We start from the raw sequence: 25,233 nt of genomic DNA, 5'->3' as shown, positions 1-25,233 counted from the left end.
TCTATCTTTCTCTCTGATATTTCTCTGCTTGCTCTAGGTTTCTACCATCCTCTTCTTTCTTTGCTTTCCTTTCTGTACTCTCCTAAGTTCACATCCTTATGGGGTTGGCTTGCTTCAAGGAGAAAGAGGGACAACAATTTATCAGCGTCCCGTGTTCTTTGTCAGGAGTGAGATGTTCGTCATCTATTCCACCTTGCTCCTGAGTGTGCATGGGGTCAGTTTTAGCATTATTTTTAACACAGCACCTATTGCCTCCTTTGTCATGGGTTCACAGTTCCATATTATGGGTGAATTTACTGTCTATAGTTCTGTATTTTAATGTTGTCTGTGCTATCCCTAACACTGATTTTAACATCTCGCAAGGTCGCACTAATTTAATGACCACTGATGAGTTATTCATACCTCTGATACCTGCAGTATCGTGCTGTGTTTGTGCTTTCAAGACCCATGCTTTCATTCTGTATTTGTGCATTTCAGTAACCTCTGCTTCATCCTTCAAGCTGTGGGTTTGTGATAAGGTTTTATTAGCACAGGCTAATCATACATATATCTTTGCTCAAGGGCAGTAATAGTTCAGTCTTCAAAGTATGATATATTTGAATACAGACACAGAGAAATGCAGTACTCTGGTAACAACTCGCTGCACCAGTGGCTGCCAGCTGCTGCAATATCTCCAGTATGATATTGAAATTTTCTGACAATAACATTCCCACTGCTGACAAAGAGCACTAATGAAATTCTCTGCAAGGTGGGGATTTTCTAATTGTAATCCACATTTTTGTGCTCCATTAATATGAATTCATTGAATCAGGGGACTGTCTTCATGAACAAATGCCAAAAACACCAACAAGCATTCCTCCAGAGGGATTTTTTCTAAAACTCAATATTTTGAGGGATTCAGATGCGAACAGAGAGCAGAAAAATGTTGAGATACAAGCCATTTTAAACAAATAAAACATTCATAGCAATATTTAAGTTTGGATGAAGTGTGTACTTCTTTCCAGACACATCACCTGAGCCACAGCCAAAAAAGCACACTACTATATATATATAATAGGGACAGATTCAGTTGGAGGGTTCGCTATAAAATACCCCTTTGAAATTACTCCTCTGGTAATGGTCAAGTGTCAGGACACATTTGGCATTGTTGGCTGGAGGAGATGCTGCCAAAAAGGCCCTGGGACTTTTGGGATCAAGATCCTGAGGAGGAAGGAAGGCAAACAGCAAGATCACCAGCCCAGGCCTGGAGGTCTGCTGGTGCAGTCTCTTCTCAAAGCAAGGGTAACCTTCAAAGCTGAGAAGAGGCTAAGATGCTGGTGGTGAAAATGCTCAGATTCATTACCACAGCCTTTTCCTGACGTTTTCAGAAAACTAAATTTATTTTGTCTTGGCACTGAGCAGGTAGTATGGGGTAGATTAAAACACCCCAGCTGACAACCTGTAACTTGTCTGAGAACATATGAGCATACCAGAAGTTTCATCTCTGCACCAGAAAAATTCCATCAATCTCTGGCAGAAGCAAAGCTGCAAATTGAACAAATATTTGCCAGAGTTCAATCACAATGGGCAGAAGTGACATTTGGCAAATTGAAGTTTATTTGCTGTGTAACTTCCAAAAAGAGGCTAGCAACAAATAATGTCAAGAAAATATTAAACATAAGGACAGGTTTACTTTACATTTTGCCTCAGATTCCAAACAAAACTCAGAAGGCCTTTTTGGATCCCAGGTGCTGCGCTGAGATCAGCAGCAACAGATCTGTGATTGAGTTCAGTTCAAGTGCTTTACATGTGGAGGCACAAAGAAGGAGCTGCAGAACTGTGCTGAGGGATAACAGTGGATGAGAAACCCACATGAAGGAAGTGACCACACAGAGTAATCTACAGAGAGAGAAGAGGAGACACGGTAGGATGATGAATCAGGAAGATGAATTTATATTTATCATTTGGTCAGGTCTTCGCTGGCCCGGGGCCATTACGACTCCCAGAGCTGAGGTAGGGATGGAGGGCAGGGCTGACCCGGCCAGGAGGCACCGTGGCACCTGTGACATCACAGCGCCGCTGTCACAATGGGGGCAGCTACCAACAGGAGCAGCAGGTAACGCCGGCCCAGTACAGCCTCGGCGAGCGGCCAGCGTGCACGCGGACAGGAGGCTGTGCTCAACGCAGAACGACAGTGTGATCACACGGCACAAACGCCAGTGCCCGGGGAGCCGCTTCTCCCCGGGCACCCAGAGGCTGGGACTGCCTTTGGCAGGCCACGCGACAGCTGCCGCTGGGGCAGCGGCACAGGCCTCGCAGCCTGGCTGGGCCCCTCTTTCCTGCCTTCCCACACCCGGGGCTCCTGTCCCCACTTCCCCCAGCAGCACCTCCCTCCCATCCCCACTCAGGCCCTGCCCACCTCCTTAGGCCGCGTTTGCCCTCACCATCCTCCTCTGGCTTGCGCACGGCCTCTTTCAGTACCCACAGCGGGCCGGCGATGGGCTGGATGAGGCCACGTGAGAGCGCATGCAGCAGCGGGGTGAGCACCTGAGCCAGCAGATGACTCAGCTGCTTCAGGAGCTGGAGCACAAGGACCTGGAGCAGAACGGCCTGGGGAGCCCTGCTCGTGTGGCAGTTCTGGGCTCTGACTGGAATCCTCGTCCTTCTCTTGGCGCTGTGGTTTGGACTCGGGAAAATTAGACACCATCCAGACAACAGTGGCCACAAGGAGAGGGCCGGCAGCAACCTGGTGGAGGAGGAAGAAGAAGAAGGAGAAGGCGGCGTCGCACAGAAAGAAACAGAAAGCAACGACGCCAGTGTGGAAGTGGACAGTAAGGACGGAAGCCAAGAGTGCAGCAGTGACGAGGCAAAGGCAGAAAGCAATGCCAAGAATGAAGCAAAAGAAGGGTGTGACGACACAGAGGAAGAAGCAAACCGTGACGAGAACGGGGAGAAAGCCAATGTTGCCGCAAATGAAGACAAAGATGGTGCAAGCAAAGACTTCTTTTTGCTTCAATGTCAAGAGCATCTCTGAAAGCCTCTTAGAGGAGCTCATGCAGTTGCCTGTTCTGGACCTGGACAAAGGCTGCGCGGTGATAATGGACCTGATGGACAAACTCACCCACATCTTCAGACAAGGCTTGTCCAACAGCTTCTACCCAGTGCCACAACAAGCCATTGGGGTGGGCAGTGCATTTGAAGGCTGGAGTCCCCATGCACAAGACCTTGTGTACCAGGTGCTTGTGCCCCTGAGTCCCCCTCCAGGACACGCCTTCCACCTGGACACTGCAGGCATGCTTCAGAAGAACTTCTGTGTCCGTGTGGAGCTGCTGTGCACCTGCACAGAGGAGCAGCCTGGGGAGGACGTGCTATGTTTCCTCCACCACCCCAAGGAGGAGCTGAGAAGGAGGCAGGACCCCAGCCTCCTGCACACCCTCGGCACTGGCGCCTATCTAGATGTGGAGAAAACTGGTTCCATCGATTCGTCAGAGTAGCCTGGCTGCTCTTGCCTGAATCCCGCCACTGGCGCTTAACGTTGCAGCCCTCCAGCCGCTCCTGCAAATTTATTCATTGCATGGGCTGTCAAAAGGCATTACCAGAACAATGATCTTCTTGCACCAAATTCTGCTTTGGGGTTTTCTAAGCAAATCTGTGTACTTCAAGTAGTGCCATGCTCTTCCACTTGAGCTGTAGTTCCATCACAGATCAAAGATCACTAATTTTTGGGATAAGAACCTACAGATGAGGCCAGTAGTGTCCATGTTCAACACCTACATCCCTTTTGACCTTTAAAGGGAGGGAGTGGAATAATTCAGCTGGAAGGGACATACAGCAATTATCCAGGTCCTACTGCCTGACCCTTCATGGCTTCTGATTTAAGGAGTAAATAATGTTTTGTATTCTTATTGGTGTGAACTTGCCCAAGTCAATTAAGTAACCTGTCTTAAGCAAGTAGTGAGGATTGACTCCAGGTAAAATTTAATTCCTTTCCAACTGAGCCAAATTGAAGAAATGGAGAAAATGTTATAATTCATATTAAACCAGCCCATATTGCTAACTTCCAGTTCTATTATATTCTCTTTTGAAGTCCATTAATGTTTTGGTGAATTTAATCATTCTTGTGACCACAAGGCAGAAATATTAATATCAAAACTGATGCATTCATCTGTCTTCCCAAGGATTCCCTCTTGTGTTAATTAAACAGCTGGGGTGAAAACACACGATTATAGTGATAATATTTAGCAGTTCTGTGTGTGCACATTTCCTGTTCCCTCTCTGACACAGTTTTTCTTCAGCATCTCCCCTACGTAAGTACTACCTCTACCGTCTCATTACAGAAAATTCTGTGTACAAAAAGCTAATATGCAAGGAAGATAAACTAGTTAGTTTCCAAATAGTTTTCTGTAGGCTATAGGGACTTCTGCTAATTCTATATGGTCATTTCTGCTCTTTCAGAACATCATAAAAATTCACCAAAAGGGGGAAAAAATAAAATAAATCTCTTTAGAGTTCCTCTGCAGTGAGTGCATGGTCAGGAAGCTGTATGTGTATGCACTCTGATACTGCTGCTACTCTGCAAACCCCACCTGTTAACAATGCAAGGATGTCACTTAGCTGGGTCTTGGGTAAACCACACGTTTTATTTCAGCTGCCTTGGAATGATGGAAGGTTGAAACAACCCAGTCTGGATGTGACCCTCATGTTCTTTCTGGACTTGAATCTAAACAGCTGAATAGTAAATAAAAGCTTGGTTTAAAGTGGATTTAAATGCATAATCCACTAATATTCACAGAACTCAGTCAACTAAATCCACAAAGGGCAGCTGAAAAATATTAGTATTAAACAAAGCTGAATATTATACATGCAGAAGACTACAAAACGAACTACATTTGTTTTTTCCCTCATTTTCCATAAAGCTACATAGTCCTTCAGCTACAGAGCCGCCATTCACACCTCCAGACCAACAACCAGTAGGGTCTGTGCATTCAAAGGCTTTGTTCCAATACTGTCCAACAATTACAGTATGAAAATATCTTTCTTAACTACACTTGCTTTATACAGCCATAAGAGAGGTTTGCCATGTTTGACTTTTTTAAGTGTCACAGGATGTCTGCAGGCATTTAACAGGGTCAGTTAATGAAATAACTGCATATGCTAATAACAGCAAACAGACTCACCACAGCAGGACTGAATTAAATAGCCCCAGGCAAGATACATCATTTTATCCATCTGCCTGAGATTCTTCTCACCCAAAAATAAACATATATACCCTTAGTAGTCTTTACACTTCTGTGCTACTTGTTTACTACTTTATTTTATTAAATATCTCTTTCCAACTTATGTAGAACCTGTGGTTTTAAGAAAGGTCCGTCACATTGAATAGGTTTTGTGTTTAATTTCCTTTCTTGCTTATAAACTTTATCAGGAAACTGATTATTTCCATGGCATTCAGCACTGTACAAAAGGTGCCAGTTTTTCATCTCTAATATCTCTTGCTCTGCCAATGATACCTGCATTTATTTTGCATCTCCTTTCACAGAACTTTTGATAGATAATACAGTCAGCTCAATTTATGCTGTGGTTCTCAAGACATGAGATAGGAATACAATAAACATAACTTAAACGGACTTAAATGAAAACAAAGCAGGATGGAACAGATGTATCTCCTACATTTCATCATTCCTTATTCAATGCAGGTTTGTAAGCAGAAATCATCTTACTGAAAAAAAGAACCTATCCTTTTAAATCATGAGCATTGTGCACAAAAGCATCTCTCCAACCCTTTAAAGTGCCTGCTACCATTCTTGCCTTGTTTGGATAATCAGTGTTACAAAGGCATCAAACCTCTGCAACAGACTTCTGCCATTTTTTTCATAAAATCATCCTGTATCTAATCCACAGGAGCCACGAAAGAATCTCTGCAGTTTCTCTTCACCTATGCCTTTGAACATTCCCATTCTGCTTCAGACTATCCAACAACGGATTCCTTTTTTGTCTAATTCTAATTCGTGTTTTGAGCTGCCCCATCAGCCCCCTGTGCTCACGCATTCCTCTATGGACAGCCTTTTACAGCCCAACAAATACTTCTAAAACATCTTTAGCACAAATTTTAAGCTTATGTAGCACAGCACCAGCATAACTGTTAGAAAATATGGAGATCAACCCATGGAATAGATCTCACTTTGAGCTGAATAAAAAAAGAGCTGTGGGCTGGAATCAGCAAATCCTGATTTTCTATGTTGAGCTAATGTCAGATGACAAAGTCATGATTTTACCAGGCATATTTTTTCCATAGACCAAACAATAATTTGACTCTCATCTTCTGTTACACACAAAGGATTATTCCAAGCTGTGAAAAGGAAAAGCCTGAAGACATTAAAGAAGTTTTAAACGAATATTTAAAAATTTAAAAGGAAAAAAAAAAAGCCAAAGTTGATACATTCTATTAAAAGGTAAAGTTTTACAATTTTTATTTCTCAGTAAGTCTATCATAACTTTTTTGATTGGTCAGAGTGGTTAAATACATATAATGTATTAAACAAGTCCAAGCCCTTTATGCCATTGAACCTAAAATATGATATAACTGACCTCAGGAGAAACTCAAAACAAATACACATAAACTTGGTTTTTACTCAGGCTTCAAGCAACCCTCATTCTTTCTTATGCAGTTTGTGCTGACAAATCGCTGTTTCTACTGAGGAATGATTCACTGACAAAAATGGCAAACATATTAGAAGTAAAGCAACACTGGCACAACAGGAAAGGCCCCAGTAACCTCTCCTCTGAAGGAAGACAGCAGGGGTTCTGAGGTTCTGATCAGAGAGTTTGAACAAAGAGCTGAGAAACAGATGGTGAAGCAACTCCAGAGCTGCCTCACTGCTCTCTTCCCTGCTGCAGCAACAAGCATGTGAAAAGTGAGACAACAAACTTGGGAAGGAAAAAAACCTGCAGAAAAAACAGATAAAGGGGATAAAAACCTATTTTTTTACCACTGCACTGGATCTACCCTCCTGCAATGCCTCTCTGCTTCTGAACCATACTGCTTAGGGCAGATCCTGGATTATTTTCTCTTCTGACCACAAGTAAAGATACTAAAAACATACTCATTTAGGACCGACCAATCTGAGAAATACCTCTATTACAGACAAGGGCCCATCCTTTATGGATTGCATTTGTTCACTCTTAAACTGCTAATAAGTGCTAAGTCCAGAATTTTCCATGCTTTTCAGACTTTGGCTTTTTTCCTAGTTTTAATCACTGTCTACGAATATTTTGGTTTATAAACTAAATATTTTCAAGATCTATGTAACAGTTTCTCTCCCAGCTGACCAACATATGGTTTTTCAGGGAAATAATTTTCTGATGCAATACAATCATAAACACAAACATGGAAGCAGTTGTATGATGCACCAACTCCATCTGCCAAAGCAGCAGGTCATAACTTTTTTAAAAAGTAAAGGAATGATAGAATGAACCATATTGTGTTGGCTATCTGGAATCAGAACTTTAAAAAAGTGCTTTCCTTCTTTGCTTGCCTTTGGAGTTCCACTAGCTGATACCATACATCTGTCCTGCACAGAACACTGAACACAGAGCTCAGTTTTCCATACACGAGATATTTTTTCTCATATCTCAATATTGTCCAAGCAAAAGTCAACATTGTGACAATTTGACAGTATCAAATCCCCTGGGAAGGTTTTCTGCTTATCTCCAACAAGCTAAATGCACCCAAATTCAGCTCAGCTTGCACCTAACACCTGAAGCCTCAATAATTACTGTAAGTTTTACCTGGAGATCAGTACCTGTAGACTTTATTTACTGCATCACCAAGCAAATTAATCTCCTTGAGGCTGAACACATTGCTGTAACACAGACCAAAAGCGCCCTGTCCCACTACATTTAATCCAGTATAATTGCAGACAGTCCTTAATGGGCAGCTGTAACTGCCTCCAGATACCAGCCAGATCAGGGGTGATAAAGGGGAAAGGGGAAAAGGGAAAAGGGATTTGTGGATGGAGATCAGGTTGTTACTGGCACAGCCATTATAGGCAGGATCTATGACAAAACATGACAAATTTTTGGTTTTTTAGTCAATTCAAGGCATCCGTTTTTTTCTGTTGTGCCTGCATTTAATGTTTAAATTATCTAAATCTCAAAGACATCTCACATCTCAATATTCTGACATGCAAAGAAAAATTTATGATGTTGTCTTTGGAAATAACAAACGGGGTTACTGCATGAATTTGATTGAGAAATACTCAGGTGATATTGACTTTTTTTTTTTCTGAAGCGGTTTTCAGATCCCCAAAATATACTTATGTCTAGTGCTGAATGGCATTTTTACATGAACAAAAGGTTTTTACTTCATACTAAAGAGTACGTCTAGACTTTTCTACAGTAGTCATCATTCTAGATCACTTGGCTTCCTCTTTCAGATGACAGTGTGGGATCAATTATACCTACACTGTACTAACTGGGGCTTCCCTCTGGAGTACCTGCCAGCCTGCTCTCCAGGTGCCCCAGCCAAAGAGCCATGCCAGGTGCTCCAAGAGAGAGTCAGGAAACCAGAGAAGCCAAGAGGGTAACCTGAGTGTGGGTTTTTTCATATTCCTGTTAAGAACCTGTCATGTCATAAAGGGCAGGAAATCAGGCACTGAGAGGACCTGGTAAGGCAGCTGAGGTGTGCCTGGGGTAAGCACTCACATTAATGAACAGTGGCTTGAAACCTTTGAGAAGAGACTTTCCCAAACCGTCTTTGGGCAGCAGGGGTGGGTGTAGTGCTGCTGCTGAAGAGCAGGAACCACTCCAGACCAAGCGGGGCTGTGGCAATGCCAGGAGTTCACACGCAGCCTCAGCTTTCAGGAGGTCCTCTGCCCAGTAAAAGACATGGTACAGCCTGGGAGCTGCAAGGGCTCATCTGGAAATTAATTTTTCCTGCAGAGCCAGCAAGCAGCATCTTGTTTAGCAGTCTCTCAAGATGAAGTCAGAGAAGACTTCACACTACTTCTGTATTTAGGAAAGCAGAGTTAGTTTTCCTATGTTATCCCATTTTTTTCTTTTCTTTCCTTTAAACAAAACCTTTATTGGTAATTGTCATTCACTGAGCACATACACATTATAAATTCTTTTATCAAGCTATTAGGTATGTATCAAGTAGGATACATAGACCAGTGTCCATCAGTGACCTCTAGAAACTGAACCCATTCCTGGCTGAAGGGTTTCCAAATAAACCCATACTTGATATGGAAAGAAAGTCCAGGAAAATCTTTTTGAAGCAATTTAATTATTTTAACAAAACTGGTTTGCATGAATAACACTGTTTCACCTCAATTTAATTAAATATTTGGTGTGACAAATCCCTGTGAAAAAGGTTTGCCACACAAATGCTAATTATGCTGCACTTTAAACGTTTACATTCTCCCTATGAAAAAGTGAGGTGTTTTTTTTTTTCCTCAGAGTATCAAAAGTGAATGTCTGTTACAACATACAATTAGAAGTCAGACATTTATGGAAATATAACGAAAGTCACACACGATATAATAATATTTTCAGCAGGATCAAAGCATCAAATATTTGCTCACTTAAGCTCTGGGAGTTTACACAGCCTATAGAGATATTCCGTTTTCAGTAGGCCCTGCTCATGAGAGAAATGTTCAGCCTGGGTGATAAACTGGCCTAAAAAGCCAACTTTTAGTAACAGAGCAGGATAACTGGCTTTAGACTTCACAGCACTCAATATCCAGGGAATAATTCAGACAAACCAAAGTTACGTCTTCTGGTTCAAACATGAAACCAGCTCATGGCAAACCACACTGCTTTGTATTCTTTTCTTGCAATGAATCAGGTGAGTGGTTTGAGTTTAGAAGAGATGGGGATTCCAGAATGAGCTGCAAGTGACCTCTTGGTTCTGGCTGACTGACATTGAATGGAATGGACTCTGCTATAGCCTGGGACCCTCGGAGTGACCCCAGTTTGACATAAGTGTTTGAATACAAAGGCAAAAAGGTAAGAAAATAAACAGCAAACCCCAAACTCCCAGAAGCAAAAAGCCTATTTGCTCAGCAAAGTCATAAAATAATCAACTTTTTTTTCTTTGTGTATTATTCTTCCAAAAGAAAGCAGAAGCTTGAACTTGCAAAGAAGAGGGTACAGTTAAAGTGTTTGTGTGCTTTGCTGAGTGCTGTTGAATCAGAAGAGAGATAGAGATCAGCATTGTGATAACCCTGCAATAAATATCAGAGATTAGCATCCTGATAACACACCCTCCAATGTAGTCCCACTAAGGTACCATCAGGAATTCTCCAAGATCCTTGTGCCTGACTGTAGAGGCCAGCACACCCCCTGATGCAGGAATACAATCAAAGGCCCTGTTTCATGGATAAACAAGAGAGTTTAATTTAATCATGCAGAAGTGAGCCCTAGATGTCTTCCATTGTCTTTAAAACCTCTCTTGCCTGTTGGACAAGGCACAGGCAGCTTTTCAATATATGTATCTCATTCCCAGAAAACAGTACATAGCCTAGAAAGATCATAAATTGGAAGGGTTATCTAGAGTTATCTAGTTATTAGAAGGGTATCTTAGAGTACACTGTTTGTATATAAACAGTGCTAATCCATTTCCCAAAAATAATTCCAATACTTGAGGATTTACTCTCAGGGCACCCAAACTGGGGTGAGGTTTACACAAAATTAGCCACTGCTGAAGCCCCAATGTAGAGGTTTCAGGAACACCTGCAAGTTTATCCAATTAACAAAGATGGATGTGGCTACTCCTTGAGTGACATTACAGCAGAGCATGAATTCCTACAGATTCTAGATCTGTCCATGAATGATTTATCCTGAATTATTATGCTTTCTGTATTATTCTATTTTGAATTTATTTTACAAAGAAGCAAATACTTATTTCAGAGCCCATTAAAAAAAAATACAAACATGTAACAGCTTTATAGTGAACAACTTTTACCTTGTCTTACAGAGAGAAAGCTGTTACTAATTCTATTTCCTAGACTCCGTTTAAGTTTTATATAAAATTTCCTCTCTAAGCTATAGGCTTCCTTTCAATAAAAACGTTCTTTGTACTGTCTTATAAAATTTAAATTATCACGTTTCAATAAGCACTTTGCTCAGCAGATACAGGGAATAGACTCTTGTTCCAATGATTGCTATATGAGGTTAAATTTTAGGTGAATGTCAGTATTGGTTTAGAGACTGTTTGATGGTGAGATAGGGCTTTGTCAGATCACAAATTCAATTAACTAGTAGTGATTAATTCTCAGGGTAAGGAATCCAAAAGCTTAGTTTGTAATACCCTGATACACATTTGAAATAATTATTGCAACATTTTATTATACTTCTCAGCCTGAGAAATACTAGGTTGTCCTTAATATTGCTCTTCTGTTCATTTTAATTAGAGTATGCACCTGCTGATAAACACAAAATGCCTTGTCATTACTCAGAACAAGTAAACCAAAAGATGCTTTATATGAGCCTTGGCTGTAACACTTGTTCTTAAACCATGAAGGGGGAACTGATTGATACTTCACTGTAAAGGCAATTTTAACTTGAAATTTGCATTTGAGGTCTATAACGTAAGTATCAGTTATGAAATTATTTGAAACATCTCTTATCTAAAAAATTTGAGCTAAATTTAAGCACCAATAATGCAGCTCCATAATTACATGCATCTGAGGGCAAGAGATTTGTATCTATAAAGAGACTCTTATTTCTCAAACACAAATGATTAATTTTAATCCCAGAATCTAAATATATTTGAATCATCTGAGTGGAGAATTGTGTATATACACACATCATTGCCTGGTAAACAGATAAGATGCACCAAGGATTTAAGAATTTACCTTGAAAAAGTAATTTCTCTAATTTTCCTCCAGAAAAGTATTTCAACATGAACATTTTTAGGGTGTTTAGACAGCCATGCTAGAGACTGCCATTTAAGATTTACTTCCTAATCAAAATAAGGGAGAGTTTTCTACCTGCAAAATTCAGTGTCTCTCTGAGTCTGGGATTGCTCAGGAGCAGCACCTTGCACTTGGGCCTATGTTCACCTGGGCCCATTTCTCAAGCTTTTGACTCAAAGTACCTCATTTCAGGTAATTATCTCACCACAAAACCTGCAAAAGCAGCAGTATCATGTATTTTAATCGGTCTTATCAATCAAGATTTTGTGTGTGTCAGTGTAAAGTCAGGGAGAAGGAAAGCACAGCCTTCATGCTCAATTCACTGTTGTTACAGGGTGCCACATGTATAGGAATAAATTATTTTCCCCCTCATTTGCTAGAGGTACAGGCACTATCTTTTCATAGATAAAACAGCAAGAGAAATATATGGTTGCCATACCAACCGTATTAAATAATATTGAGGTAAAAATGTCCTTCACAAATGTTTTCAAGTGATAAGCTAATTTGAAAATTTGCACAGAGAGCATTTGAAAAATAAGATATACTGGGATATGAGCATAAAACTACAGAAGTGTTACTATAGTAACCCATGGTGTAAAGTACTATTCATGCAGTGATTATCCTGAGCAGATAAATCACCCTCATTAACAGTGAGGTGCATCTCTGCAGTAAGTTGGGAGAGTAAATAATGTAACAGACTCTCTAGACATACTAATGTCATTACTGTCTGGAACAACATTTAAATAAAATAAAATAAAAAAATAGTAAGATCCTGGATATACCAAAAAAAAAAAAAAAACCAAACAAAAAAACAGCCCAAAGATTTGGATTAACTCTGTGATGAAGAAATAAAACCTCAGAAACTCAGAAAAGCAGCTCTCCATGTTTCCAATAGGTTAAACTGAATCTAGGTAGAACATCATGCTTTTTACGAAATTCATTGTCTTCCCCAAAATTATTTAATGCAATCATTAATTTCAACAATTTATCAGTCCAATATTTGTATTGCGCATTTGATTCTTTGGCAAAAATGTATTTCAAGAGTTTCTTGTGTGAAATGGCAAGAGCAGAAACCAGCTGTTTTTATAGAATGAGAGAATCCTGGGTTGGAAGGGTCTAAAAGCTGGTCTAGTTCCAACCCCCTGCCACGGGCAGAGATTCCACTCACTGGATCAGGCCCCATCCATCCTGACCTCTTTGGTTGTCTTCATTTTCCTTAGACATGGACAACTTCATTTCTAATTGAGATATTTCTCCTCAAGAAAAATGAAAACAAAAAAAAATCACAGAAAATGTCTTCAATATATAGGATGAGATAGATTTTTGCATTATCCTCATAAATTAAATATAAAACTGGTGTATGCTCTGGATATTCTTGGAATGCACCAGCTGCTGGAGATCAGGCTCACACTCATTTTAGACAGGCACAGAAGAAGCTTTTGAGAATGCTCCTCATCAGTTCCTTCTCAAATGTTAGCAATGGCTCCTGGGTGCACAGTGCTTCTGTAATGTCACATAAAATAAAAGGCTGCATGAATCACAACCGTTCTCTGTCTAATTAATGCCATAAATTTTAGATAAGATAGACAAACAGAAAAATACGCTTGCTTTAAACCTGATTTTGCATACTGAGACATCATATGTATAAATAATACATACGTGATTAAGAAATCACACATAAAACTGCCCTAAATTTTATCTGTTCCAAACACACTTTGAGTTAATCTTTAGTAACCACAGACATAAGCAATATGTAAATAATATGTGAATATTACATGAATAATATGTTAATAAGCAAAGACTTTGGACAATAAATTGAATCTACCTTGAGAAAGTGAGGGCAGAGCTGCAGCAGTTCAAGACACATGATCTGACTCCTGCAGCAGTCCCTGCTCATCTCTCTGGGACCACAGATCATGGCTTAACCTGGTTATCCCACACTACCCAAAGCACAGCCGTGGTGCAAGCCCTCAGGCAACAGCAAATTCAAGTCAGTACAAGTCAGATTACCTCCTTACTTCTCACTGTTAGATGTAATAACATCTAAGCGTGAGACACATCAAGGTGCTTCCCATTAAAATAAAATAGTGTGCAGAATTATCAAATTCACAAAAAGCATGGATATGGGTGAGGAGGAATGGGTCAAGTTTCTCTATTCCTCAAAAACAACACTGGGATGGATCTCAAAGACCTTAATACAAAATATGAAAGAGTGGTTGATTTACTTCATGCAGTGCTTATCAATGCTATATTTTATAAGCTAAATTTTTGTTCAAAAGCTATTTAAAAGAGCAATTAAGTACATTGGAAAACTGACCCATTTATAACATACATACTACTAATGGAAAACCAACCATTCCACATAACTCTGTGACTTTTGGATTAGCCCACAGTAGTAGCACAATTCCAGAATGACACTGAAACCGTAACTCAGGTAGACAGCAGGAAGAGTTCATCCAGCAGTATCAGAATTATAGAAATTCATATATTCAAATAATGCCTAGAAATTTATTACACAGCCAATTGACAGCTTTAAGTCAGAGCAGCTATTACAGGTGATTTTTCTCTGATACCTTAAAGAATATTTATGACTTTCCTTTAAAAATCTCATTATTGCCTAAAATATCAGTTATAAAAAGGAAACACAGTGAGGCATCATCAACTTGGAACAACACTCTCATCAAGCCCAGTGCTGCTCTCACTCCAATCAGGGTCTATGCATTTATCACAGTTAAATTTCTGGATTTCTATTTATTGAATGCACATGGGACACTATATATAGGCATCTTGATCTGGAGTGGGAACACCTGGATGTATTTCAGTGCCTGTTATGTCACTTTCCTTCAACAATGCCCAAGTATATCCTTGGGCCCAAAGGACTGGGTAAAAAATTAGAACTTGATGTTTATTAATGATAAAAGAACCCCAAAAAGATCAGTCCTTACAAACCCTGTTATTGCTCTACTTTAAAGAGCACTCAGTAAATTACGTCCTTAGTAAAAATCTCTGTGTTTGCATAGGGCAGATAAGGAAATCAGAAAACCAATTACAAACAAGGTTCTTGCTCTCTCCTCGTGCTCCTCCTGCAGTGCCAGCTGCACAGGCGTTTAGAGCTGCACGACTGCTGGTCCCGAGACACAAACTGGCAAAACCCAGACAACGCCCCCCCCAATCCGTACCCAGCAACATTGAAAGGTAATCTAAAAAGGCAATTTCACTAAGGTGAAAACCAAACACTTCAAATGGACTATGGAAAAAAAAATAAATAAATAAGGGCAAAAAACCCCCCCTCTTCCTTGCTGACCAGACTTAAATACATCAAATTCCCCTTGTATTCAAATGGTGAACAGCCCCACCCTCAAAACATCAACCAGAAAATCAAAAAGTTTCTTGCACATTATGAGAGGAAATATTAAAAGCAAAAAGGTGATATAGATAAAAATTGCAATGTATCAGCTGTATACTAATGTAATGATTTAACCTTGCTATAACAGTACTTCCTTTTCTCTATAAAATCACTCATACAACTTTCAAAGATGGATAGAATTTTTCAGTCCAATTTTTAAAGTCCTTTGTAATAAGAAAAAAACTAATTTATTTCCACAGAAAACAAAAAAGAAACACAAAGCACTACAGGAGAGGGCCTATGAAATGTACATAGTCTGCTCACTCTTCCTGATTTATCCTAATATTTTTTTAGCACATGAAGCTTTTGAGAAGATACCTCTGTATTTTTAAGATCAAGGAAGCAATTTGATTAAACTTCAGAACAAGAAAGCTATCACTTATTATAGCTTTCAATTTATGTTTTCTCCACCCCAGGTGTATGCTCAGTAATTCCATTTTGTAAATACACCTCTGAGATTTAACATGCAATAAATTCATAACCAGGAGTAGCTAGATAAGAAATCAATGAAGAAAAGTGCAAAATTCACTTAGGACACCCCCTTAAAGCTCACCTTGCCTTCACAAACTGCACTTTGTTGCTTTTACAACTCAGTGCTTGGGATTACTACGAGACAGGAAGCAGGGGTAAAACTTCTCCTGTGTGACATTCAAAGAGAAACAGCCTAAAGAAAATCTTGCTATCATTACAAATAACTACTTAGGTGACTCAGAGAGAGAAATGGAAACTGAAGTAATTTAAGTTTATCCTTTTCAACCAATCAGATTTTAAATGCTGATAGTCCTTTAGGAGAGGTGAGTGCAGGTTTCATTTCCAGGCTATTTCCATTGAGTGTAAGGAGATTCACACCACCTGCAGACCTGCACTCATCTTAGGTGGGGGGAACAGGAGCTGTTTATTACAATTTGAAATGCATTTCAGTCCCCCAGAGCCACAGGATATCACATTGCACCAACTACCACTCAAGCAGCAAGGGGGAAAATTCCCCGCCTTAGGTTGTTTTCATAACAGAGCAGACTGTAAGAATTTGAAAATATAAATGATGGCTGAAATGATGGCTGATGGCAAAATTATTTGCCCAAGGTACAAAAGGCCTTTTTTAAATTTGCCCCACAGAAAACCAGTGTAATGCTAGCCTCTTGCATGGGAAAGTATTTCTATCTTAGTGCTTTTTTACATAAAAAAAAATTAATTGGGAAGTGATGCTTCTAGTTTTGTTCTGCCCTTAGGTGAACCACATGATGCTTTGATAATAAAGACAGTAACTCTCTAAAGAGTGAAGAAAATGACATGCAGCCCAGGGCCCTGCTTTCTTTCCCTAAACTTGATATAGCAGGAGCTGCCTGGTTCTATTTATTGGCAATCTTAATGTTCTTAAGTGTCATTGCTTGGTGCTCTAATATTATTTTGGTTCAAGTTTCCACTGTTAGCAGGAATGTTTCACATCTACAGTTTTGTGCTACTTGCATTTAATAAACGTTTATAAACAATCTTTCAACAGAAAAAGAGAATGAGAAATCTAGTCAGAGAAATTGCTTAAACACGTAACTAAGATTCGACTGAGTGGTTTTTTGTTTCAAAAACAACTATATTTGGTAAAAGGAAGCGCTAATATAGCTGCTGGTTGGGTCCAAATTCACTCTTTCACTGAAGATTTCCCAATGATTTCTTCACAGCTGGTACGTACTTGGGGACCGGACCCAAATTATATGAAGTTAATTTGTAGAATTCTGAAGGAATTCCATATAGATTTCCTGTAGTTTTAGTTACTAAGAATTCAGAAGTTCAACTGCTACAACAGGGTGCTGTAAGTAGAATTGTCACATAAGCAACAGTGATTTTTCTTACAATAATAAGAAAAATGTGCTCTTTGAAAGTATATTCTTTCCACTAGCTGAAAGGTCATTCCACTCACGCAAGAGATTTCAAATCAAATTTACCACTGATAATACCTTTATACCATTCCCATATGCTGTATCATGTAGTCCAAGGAAAACGTGATAAATTACTCTTTATCATCCTCAGAAATATTCTTTTCAAGAAAGAGTATGCAGTGTGTGAACAGTGATAAGTGTCTATTTGTCACTGTAAACACCTTATGATGTTTACAACCTGCTATTAAAATAAAGTAATTCCATGTGGACCACAGGTATTTTGTTGATATCGGTGTGGTTGTATCCTCAATAACCAGAAGTCAGTACAGTCTATGTTTATGGTAATAAATGTAATGCATGAGACTGAGCAGGATAAGCATAAATTCCTGTGAAATCTTACCCTTTGTTTTGGAACCATAGAAACAGCTCTATTCTTCCTAGCAATTTGCTGGTGACTTCAAGAATATCAATTATGTAATTGTCTTGTAACTTACTGTCAGCAGTAGAAGGTGTTACCTCTGAATTCAGCTACTGAGATACAACATCACACCCCTGTTAACTCTAATGACTTAATGGCTGCTTGGAAACATTTTCACTTAGAAGTTATTCTAAGTATCTTAGAAGAAAATTATGCTTTCAGCAGCATAATTATTTTTTCTGAGGAACTATTTGCTTTTTGAGAGAAATATCACCATTTCATAAAAAACAGTAATTTCCTAAAGTGCAATTAGAAACCCACTGCTATAATACTACCTGGGAGTTCTCTTTTTTCTAGCCAGAGGCTCTGGTGAGGTGGGATTTACATCCCAGGGCTTGTCTCAATGGCTGAAGATTCCTGCCTTGCCCTGCACTAAAAAGAAAGGGTATGCAGGTGTTCTTGCAGTAGAGGAGCCCTGGCAGTCACAAAGCTGTGGGGACAGAACTGTGTCTAAGTTATCACCATGGCTTTAGGTATAGCGGTATTTTCTTATATTAGTGCTGAATTTTGAGCAAAAACACTCTACATGTTCACAGAAAATCAGTGTAAATGGGAAGGGTGGAAAGGAACATGATACTCTGACAAACTAAAGACTGTAAGTAGGTTAGTTAAAGGCAATGTACAGATATTAGACAGCTGGAGTTGTGCATGATTAAAGCTATTATAAGAAAATACACAAAATTGTAGGAAAAACATTTATCCACTATCCAGGACAAAGATTCTCCTTTGTAGTTTATATAGTACAAGTCTCTCTGTCAGTGAAATAATAATTGATTAGACAAAACATAGTTCAAGCTGATGTTACATGTTCACTAAATTTCCACTTAAGGGGAAAGAATTGTCATTCTTCAGCTACAACGAGTTTCTCAGGTGTTGCTCCCTCTCTCAGTGCCTGTGAGACAATTGTTGCATGCTGAACTCTTCAAGAAAATACGATACCTAAATTGATCAGACCTCAAAACCCCTGATATTTATACAGCAAATCCCAGTTTACTGAGCCTTTCATGAAAGAAAAGGCTAAGCAGTTTCCTTCAAAACCTCATATTGGAATCCATGGGTATTTTAGGTCAGAAATGTTTGGTAGGTGTGGCTGCCTTAGCTGCCGTTTAAGACAGGGCGCAAAAACGCTTTAGTTGTAGTCACTGTAGAATATTAATCTTTAAGAACCTGCGTTTAACAGATCTAGAAATTTTTTTAAATCCTCCTAAATAGAGTATAAAAAGTGACCCTACTAAAAAAACTCAAAAACCAATCCATGTAGACAAGTCTTGCATAGAAAGAAATGTGATTCTGCCAAATCCCACAATATTCATAGCTGCTTCTTCTTGCCTATTATCCTTCCAAATTAGAGCTTTCAGTATTATTTGATGGTCCAAAATGACAGTTTCAACAAAACAATTTCAACAGCATCCTCAAAAATGCATTTTTACATTTTTGTGAATGTGATCAGTGATAAGTGAAGGTGATTTAAACCTGGACAACCATGACAGAATTACCTTTATTCTATACCCTAATGCTAAGAGAATATATTAATACAATATGTTAATATATTAATAATGAAAAAAATTACAAAACTTTTTAGCAAAATACACTCACTTCTGTGGCTGTACATATAAACGAGCAGGGTATTAAAACATTTGGCGCCCAAAATCCCTTTCTCCAGACTGGGGGAATTTGCTTCCCTCTACAAAAGGCTCAGTCCCTGTCCCTATTCCCTCCAAACAGAGTTAAATGCTTGTACTCCACCCATTGTGACCAACTGGAGCAAATGTTTTTACTTCTCAAGCCTTTTTGTTGGAAAAAGGAAATAATCTTCTTTTCAGCTAAGGAGCTGAAGCATATGAATCGCTTCCCCTGTTTTTCCCAGCAAACACAAATTGCAAAGCACAGAACCAAAATCTACTTATATTTTGCTTAAGAGTTTTGCCTGCAACCCACAAAAACTGGCTGCAAAGTCAAAGAGGATTTGGTAGGCATGGAACTGGAGAAACAAATTATTTTTTGTCGTATAATTTGTACATGCGTGTATCCTTACTCTTCTTTCGCATTAGTCTTGCAAAAGATTTCTAGTGGGTTAAAAACTGATTTCTTTTTAATGTGTAGACTTCAACTTACTTAGAGTGGAAGATCCCTAAGATTTATAAGTGAAGGATAAAATACACACATCGATAAAATTATTTAAGGAAGGGATGCCAGAGCAAGGACTAAATTAATGTGAGAAGAGAGGGGAAAAAAAGGGCTGTATCTGCACCACAGCTACCACCCAGGATGTTTCAGGTCACAGCTCCCACTGAGCTCAGGCTCTCCCTCAGTTACCACCACTGGACATTCTGTAGATGCCAAAACACCAATTAACAGCTCACACACCCCCCTTTACCCTTGACATTCTTTGGTACACGTGGTTGGTACCTCTTTCTAGATAGTTGTCCTTTAGCAGGTAATTTACAAGGTGGCAGAGCAGATGCTTCTCTTTCCTTTTCTATGACATAAGCAAATACTTTCCCATTAAAGACAGAATGCTTACCTGAATATTTTGCTGTGTTTAAAACACAAAAGCAGTAAAGACATAATAAATAAAATCCTCATTATAGCATAAACCTTCTTTGAGTGATTTCTCCTCGTTTGAAAAACAGCTAATTGACTATATCACTGTAGCAGCTGTTTTGAACTGATGATTTGCAGAATGCAGATGGGTTATTTAGCAACTGGGAAAAAAAATTAAAATTGGAAAGACAGCATTACCAACTCTGGCAGAACAACTAGAGGTGTATTTTTTGACACACAGCTAGTACTAAGTGTACTCAGTGAAACCCTAAATGTGAGCAAAGACACAAGGCAAAGTAATGGCTCCGTTTAAGAGTGAATAAAAAATGAGGGCAAATGTGCAACTTACAGGAGGAATACCTTCACTGCAAGTAATTCAGTTCTGGTGCGACACTGATTATTGCTTCTGACAACCATCTTCTATGCCATTTCCTTTGAGTACATATGCAAGAACAAACAGTGTTAAGCAAAATATTTAACTACTTTGTATTACTGAAATCCCATTCCTGGCCAGGTATTTATTTTCTTTTAAAAATATTACTGACAAAAAATGAAGGAAAGCACTGATCTATCCTGGGTAAAAGTGTGTCTCAGGCATACTCATTGAAGCCTGCTAGGGTAAATAGGTGTAATTTTATTGGGATAAATGGAGCTGAACCAATTTTAAGCTTCACTGAAGCTTCTGGGGCTGAGCAAAGAATATATCCCTTGTTTTGTAAGAGGATAGAAAAATTTAGTAAAGAGGAATAATGATAAATTTAACTGCATCAGGAATTCAAAGATGCGGTAGAATCAATTATTTCCCAAGTATTCTGTGAAGAGTTGGCAGTGTAAAACTAAGTACAGAGTTCTTTTTACTTACAAATGCTGCTTGATTGTTCCCTTCAGTTGATTTTATTTTAGAAGAGCGAGGCTACAGATTTAAATTCTTTGCAAGAATTCTTTGGCATTTCTGCAAAAACTATCAATACTCCCAGCTGAAAGACCATCCTTGTGAAACATCAAGAAGTTCCCAAACTATCTGACTAACTTTCAAAAAATTAATTGCCTTGTTGCCTTGCATTCTCATAGAGGGAATCATCAGCTCAACTCTTGTTTTTGTGGCTACTGTAAAACATCCTTCTCTCAATCATGGGCAGAAGATATGGTTAGTGGTAAAGGCAAAGGGAAAATTACACACACAGTTAATTCAAATCATTCACCAAACAAATAATGAAACTTGCAGGTAACGTCAGAGCTCTCATTTCTCTGCTAGAGTAATTGATCAGTAAAAATCTTGTTTATACTAGAGTGGTTATGAAAATAAAACTGATGTGAAATTGGCTTCTTTTACTCTAATGAAAATTGCTTTGTATCTTTTCAGAAGCCCTTGATCAAGACATACTCTCCAGTGGCATATTCTGGGTTTGTTTCTTTCCTCTCATTGTCTTTTACTGTCCTACTTACTGCGACCAGAGTTTTAAATTCACAGGGGAGGAAAAAAAAAATCCATTTGAAAACAATAACCTAGCCATCAAGAGCAAGTGACACTGGGTATGTCACAGACACAGTGATGGGGCACAAGTCAGCCCTCCTGCTGTAGGCATGATTTGGGGGGTGATGACAGAACACAAAGCTACTCCACTCTAGGAGCCACTACATCTGTGCATTAGGGGCTGCAGCAGAACCACAGAGGAAATAAGGACAGTGGAATGTGTGTGTTGTCCTATATAGCCACACACCATGGAAAGGCAGCAATGGAAAACTCAGCCTTGGCTCGAAAGTGCTGTGGATTTCTGTGAGCTGGCTATGCAAGGGCTGTGTCACTGGCTTGGCCTCAGCTGGACTCTTGGCCAGACCCTTATTCAAACGCTGCCAGATTTGTCCAGGGGAATCCTGGAAGCATGGAATGGCACTTTTCACGCTTCACTAATTTGCAGCTTAGGAATTTTCACTGCTAAACATTGCATCCTGATCCAGATACAAAATACCAGAGCTATATATGGCAGAATTGAAATCTGGACCTGTGTCTCTAGAGAAGACTCAACTAAATTTCTGGATGTGACAGGGTTGTCTATTTAAAATTCAAAATCTGGATGCAAGAGCTGCAACTCGTTTTGACCACTGTGAGCATACCTGAACTGTGCTCCTACCATTAATCAAATTAACAAAAGCAAAGCAGTATTTATTGATACGTGAGTTGCTCTGGATTTCTTTGCCATATTGTTACTTCCTCCACGAGCACACAAATTTTAAAAAGTCTCTAAGAATCAGCCCTTTTTGTCTACTTTGCAAACTCCAAAGTATCTCAGCAGTCACGCTGAAATCAGTATCATTGTGCATTCCCCTAAAGATGCACACATATTAAAGTTGAACAAAGTGTTTCATTTTCTGATGTCATCTTCAGATGGGAACAGAAAGTTTCAGGCATTCATCCTCAGTTCCTTTTGGGTCTAGAAGCATTAAAGAATAGTATACGGACATTTCCAACAGCTCCCCAGAGAACAAATGCTAAAGTCTAGTGGTATCTTCCTTTCCATTCAATTATAGAATTTACCTAGGAGAGATTTTGAAGGAACTCTTTAAGCACTTAATACCAAAGTTTTAGGGGGCAAATCTGGGAAGTGTAGATATAGCTGTAAGTCTATGCTACTCTTACTTCATTTTAATTTAGAAACAGACAGTTAATAACATAGTAAATTCCTTAACAAAGGAAATTTTAAAAAAGGTTGGTTTAGGATAATATTCTTATTTAACCCAATTCTAAAAAGGACAGATAATTTCTCTCTCCTTATAAACATAGAATTTAAAGGGTAATGTTGTAGTTATTAAAGCTGCTTCAGTGAGGGATGTTATGCTGATTACAAAGAGTGTAATAAATTTTTTTAACAAATTTGTAATTCTAATCAGCATTGGCTTTCTCTCAAGCTGTCAATGTCCATCCTATTATTCTCCTTGATAATGAAATTATTTAAACATCAATCACGCATGAATGTTCTATTTTTGCTTGGAGAACAGCACATTAACATGGAGAGAGTAGTTAAACCCCTCGTAGTGCCTAATAAATGAATCTCATCAACCAAAATTATCTACCTAAATACCTGCATACAGATGTTCATGATTAACAGCTCAGGGAGAAATGTATGGCCATCTTCAGGAAATCTAAAGGTTTCTGATTAGTCATTAAAGCACAGAAAACCTAGAAATGGCAGATAAATCCTTGAAGCAAATCCTTCAAGAACTCTGATGCTACAGATGGATCCAAGTGAGACAAAACACCTGCTAAAAGACCATGAACCAAGGACAAACCACACGGAGTTCTTTGGGGTTGTGCTGTACATCTCATTACCTTTTCAAGGCTAGCTGATAGCAGAAGATAGACATCAGCATATTCCATCCTTTGCCACATATAAAGTACCCTGAAAAAGCCTGTCTGAGATGGTCTCTGCTCCCATCTCTCAGGGTGGCCACTGCACTGGAGGAGGAAGGACTTCCCCAGTGCAGGACAGGACAAAACTTGCTGCTTTGCTGTCCTGCTCTGGCATCTGAAACCTGTCACTGAAATGCCACACAAGGCAGATTACGGAGGTTTATCAAATCATGCTACAAAGGCAGACTGTACATATGTGCAAACACACTTTTGCAGTTGGGTAAAGAGGACTTCTAATGGAAAACACAGAAAACAAGAGGAGAAATTGGGCAGGAAAATTCTGGCTTCCCCTGCTCAGGAACTGCGCTAGCCAAAACAGGGTCGTGGAAATGCAGCCTGAAAAAATGTCATGCGCATTCGGGGTTTGGATCCTTTGCTAATATCATTTTCAAGTACATTTGGCTCTGGATAAATGGGATACACAGAGCTCTAATTTAGTCTTTATGTATGTACTGAATATGCTACTTGAGTTACCACCCACGTTATTTTCAGCTAATTCAATACCTTACAAACAATCTTTCCTCTTTTAATATATTCTAAAGGACATTTAAGTGTCTTAAAAATACAAATCAAATCTCTTCAGAGTGCAATAAAAGCACAATAAAGCAGGTCTAACACATAATCAAACATAATAACTGCATATTTAAAGGTGGAAAAAGAACTCCTGTAACACGTGCAAAACTCAGCCAGAGACCAACATTTCAGAACAAGAAAAAAACTGCAGTCTGAATTTATCCAAACTATCCAGATTATACTTCCAACTTGCCAGTTCTCTTTTTGTAAAGTATACAAAGATGAAAAGCAATGAGACAGAAAACTTACTATTGCAAGAAACCACCGATTCTTCTCAGCCTACCCCAACCATGTGTACTCATGAGTTTATTCATCATCATTTAGAAATACAGACATTTATTGAGTAGATGGGATGTGCTTGTCTAAGAAATATCTAATTCTTAAAATAGATAAAAAGGAAAGACAGGTCCATAAACCACTCAAATATTCATAAATAGATTGTAAGACACAGATCTAGCTAAGCTTTTTTATCACACACTTTTCATAAAAAATTACTTCAATAGATAATAAAAATACAATTTTTCCAGAACTATAGCCTAAAATTTAGGTGCACTTGCTTTGGATGTTAAAATATCATACCTTACTTGGAGGAATTCCTAATAAACAGATTAAGGTACTTTCATTTTGGTAGCATGTTCTAACGGCAGATGTAAGGTGACAAATTCTGTTGAGTGAATACAGTGACATTTTTGTGGTGGCGTTGCATAACATAAAAGCACATTCTACACAAGGCATTCTCCTGTGGATTTCTACAGATATTCACAGACAGCTAGGATACACACATTAAATTGGGGCCTTTTAAAGAAAATCACTACCTTCTGTGTGCAAATGACAGGAAGGATGGAAAATGACAGAATTTAAAGAATAAAAAGATAACTCCAAATTCTAAATTGAACAGTAAGAGCTAAAAGGCAGATGCTATGGACCCCTTAAATTCCTCATGTATTGGTATAAATAGCAACAGAATTCCAAGGGGGCACTCTGCTGCAAGGACAGGGACTTAGAGGAGCCAGCTGGGGATTCCAGGGGAGGTGAATACTGAAAAGACTTTTGGG

At 39.0% G+C, this 25,233-nt stretch overlaps 1 long non-coding RNA gene across 5 annotated transcripts in view; it reads right to left on the bottom strand.

Annotated features, from left to right (window-relative positions):
* Positions 1–519: 519 nt before the first annotated feature.
* The window catches only part of LOC136294494 (uncharacterized), a 213,252-nt gene continuing 188,538 nt past the window's right edge, over positions 520–25,233 (bottom strand). For 4 of the 5 annotated variants that reach the window (XR_010722418.1, XR_010722420.1, XR_010722422.1 and 1 more), the window contains 2 exons: positions 2,424–2,725; positions 520–1,878 (listed from right to left, as the gene is read on the bottom strand). This is a non-coding gene — a long non-coding RNA (uncharacterized lncRNA). Of the gene's footprint in view, positions 1,879–2,423; positions 2,726–24,628; positions 24,843–25,233 lie in introns of those variants that run through there. The other variant, XR_010722423.1, reaches the window with a different exon arrangement.

The sequence above is a fragment of the Chamaea fasciata genome, unplaced genomic scaffold (assembly GCF_029207755.1).
Source record: "Chamaea fasciata isolate MVZ Bird 193981 ecotype frontalis unplaced genomic scaffold, bChaFas1.0.hap1 SCAF_10, whole genome shotgun sequence".
NCBI lineage: Eukaryota > Metazoa > Chordata > Aves > Passeriformes > Sylviidae > Chamaea > Chamaea fasciata.
Note: the sequence above shows the minus strand (reverse complement) of the source record. Positions and strands in the feature narration are given on the sequence as shown.